The sequence below is a fragment of the Pseudophryne corroboree genome, chromosome 8 (assembly GCF_028390025.1).
Source record: "Pseudophryne corroboree isolate aPseCor3 chromosome 8, aPseCor3.hap2, whole genome shotgun sequence".
NCBI classification, from domain to species: Eukaryota; Metazoa; Chordata; class Amphibia; order Anura; family Myobatrachidae; genus Pseudophryne; species Pseudophryne corroboree.
The window spans coordinates 377,021,559-377,024,058 of NC_086451.1; the positions used below are offsets into that span (position 1 = coordinate 377,021,559).

The 2,500-nt window shown below is 31.8% G+C and overlaps 3 non-coding genes across 3 annotated transcripts; all 3 read right to left on the reverse strand.

The window, feature by feature from the left end:
• Window positions 1–591: 591 nt before the first annotated feature.
• Window positions 592–700, reverse strand: TRNAL-CAA (transfer RNA leucine (anticodon CAA)). Its single transcript has 2 exons — window positions 663–700; window positions 592–637 (listed from the first exon to the last, which is right to left on the reverse strand). It is a non-coding gene; the product is annotated as a tRNA-Leu (tRNA).
• A 748-nt stretch (window positions 701–1,448) lies between these two features.
• TRNAL-CAA (transfer RNA leucine (anticodon CAA)) lies at window positions 1,449–1,557 on the reverse strand. Its single transcript has 2 exons — window positions 1,520–1,557; window positions 1,449–1,494 (listed from the first exon to the last, which is right to left on the reverse strand). It is a non-coding gene; the product is annotated as a tRNA-Leu (tRNA).
• Window positions 1,558–2,305: 748 nt separating this feature from the next.
• On the reverse strand, window positions 2,306–2,414 carry TRNAL-CAA (transfer RNA leucine (anticodon CAA)). The gene is made up of 2 exons: window positions 2,377–2,414; window positions 2,306–2,351 (listed from the first exon to the last, which is right to left on the reverse strand). It is a non-coding gene; the product is annotated as a tRNA-Leu (tRNA).
• Between the last annotated feature and the right edge of the window lie 86 nt (window positions 2,415–2,500).

Below are 2,500 nucleotides of genomic sequence, written 5' to 3' on the forward strand. Positions count from 1 at the left end.
GCCATCACAATTAATACTTAAGAAAAACTGCTCAGGTTATAATGATATCCTTTATAATTACTATACAAATTATTTACTAAAATCTCTTTCAGGAAAAAACAGATTTATGTGTCTAGCAAGTAATTTTTGTAAACTTTTAGATATAGAGTCTGAGAGCCTGAATCTACTTTCTATTCCAATTTATTCTTTGTTTTATGATTTGTTTACTGAATACTGAAAGGGTGTTTTGCAAATAATACATTTGTGAAAACCTTTTTTCTACATGGAACTAAACGTAAGAATTTTTTAACCAGTCATTGTGTATTTATCACTTAGGAATAATGTCATTAATTCAACTCTATGGCAACAAGTGCAATATTGGTGTGTAGATGGGATATCATACAATTTCTCCCATTTTCAAACTATTCTGTTCCCTATGTTTCTTTAAATAATTAGGCTGCACATTGTTAGACATAAATGGTAATAAGATTCCAATGTCCAAGAGAAGGACTTTTAAAAGAGAATGGATGTCCTAAGGGCACTTGTAATTTTGCATGGTAGACTTATCCACAAATTAATATTCTTTTCATACAAAGTACAAGAAATTAAAATTGTCAGAATTGGGATTTGAACCCACGCCTCTTTACAGAGACCAGAACACCCATTTAGAGGAAGAATGCAATCTTGAGTCTGGCGCCTTAGACCGCTCGGCCATCCTGACAAGAACATATGCCCTCTAAATTAAGTTGCCACTAAAAGATTATAATGTACAAAAAAAGGATTTTGGGGTATCTTTCAGCCAAATAATATGTACTGCTTGAAAAAAGTAACATAAAATCAAGAACTTGGATTTATACAGTATACTACCGCTAAAGGTGAGCCATCACAATCAATACTTAAGAAAAACTGCTCATGTTATAATGATATCCTTTATAATTACTATACAAATTATTTACTAAAATCTCTTTCAGGAAAAAACAGATTTATGTGTCTTGCAAGTAATTTTTGTAAACTTTTAGATATAGAGTCTGAGAGCCTGAATCTACTTTCTATTCCAATTTATTCTTTGTTTTATGATTTGTTTACTGAATACTGAAAGGGTGTTTTGCAAATAATACATTTGTGAAAACCTTTTTTCTACATGGAACTAAACTTAAGAATTTTTTAACCAGTCATTGTGTATTTATCACTTAGGAATAATGTCATTAATTCAACTCTATGGCAACAAGTGCAATATTGGTGTGTAGTTGGGTATCATACAATTTCTCCCATTTTCAAACTATTCTGTTCCCTATGTTTCTTTAAATAATTAGGCTGCACATTGTTAGAAATAAATGGTAACAAGATTCCAATGTCCAAGAGAAGGACTTTTAAAAGAGAATGGATGTCCTAAGGTCACTTGTTATTTTGCATGGTAGACTTATCCACAAATTAATATTCTTTTCATACAAAGTACAAGAAAATAAAATTGTCAGAAGTGGGATTTGAACCCACGCCTCCTTACAGAGACCAGAACACCCATTTAGAGGAAGAACGCAATCTTGAGTCTGGTGCCTTAGACCGCTCGGCCATCCTGACAAGTACATATGCCCATTAAATTAAGTTGCCAATAAAAGATTATAATGTACAAACAAAGGATTTTGGGGTATCTTTCAGCCAAATAATATGTACTGCTTGAAAAAAGTAACATAAAATCAAGAACTTGGATTTATACAGTATACTACCGCTAAAGGTGAGCCATCACAATTAATACTTAAGTAAACTGCTCAGGTTATAATGATATCCTTTATAATAACTATAAAAATTATTTACTAAAATCTCTTTCAGGAAAAAACAGATTTATGTGTCTAGCAAGTAATTTTTGTAAACTTTTAGATATAGAGTCTGAGAGCCTGAATCTACTTTCTATTCCAATTTATTCTTTGTTTTATGATTTGTTTACTGAATACTGAAAGGATGTTTTGCAAATAATACATTTGTGAAAACCTTTTTTCTACATGGAACTAAACTTAAGAAATTTTTAACCAGTCATTGTGTATTTATCACTTAGGAATAATGTCATTAATTCAACTCTATGGCAACAAGTGCAATATTGGTGTGTAGATGGGATATCATACAATTTCTCCCATTTTCAAACTATTCTGTTCCCTATGTTTCTTTAAATAATTAGGCTGCACATTGTTAGAAATAAATGGTAACAAGATTCCAATGTCCAAGAGAAGGACTTTTAAAAGAGAATGGATGTCCTAAGGTCACTTGTTATTTTGCATGGTAGACTTATCCACAAATTAATATTCTTTTCATACAAAGTACAAGAAAATAAAATTGTCAGAAGTGGGATTTGAACCCACGCCTCTTTACAGAGACCAGAACACCCATTTAGAGGAAGAACGCAATCTTGAGTCTGGCGCCTTAGACCGCTCGGCCATCCTGACAAGTACATATGCCCATTAAATTAAGTTGCCAATAAAAGATTATAATGTACAAAAAAAAGGATTTTGGGGTATCTTTCAGCCAAATA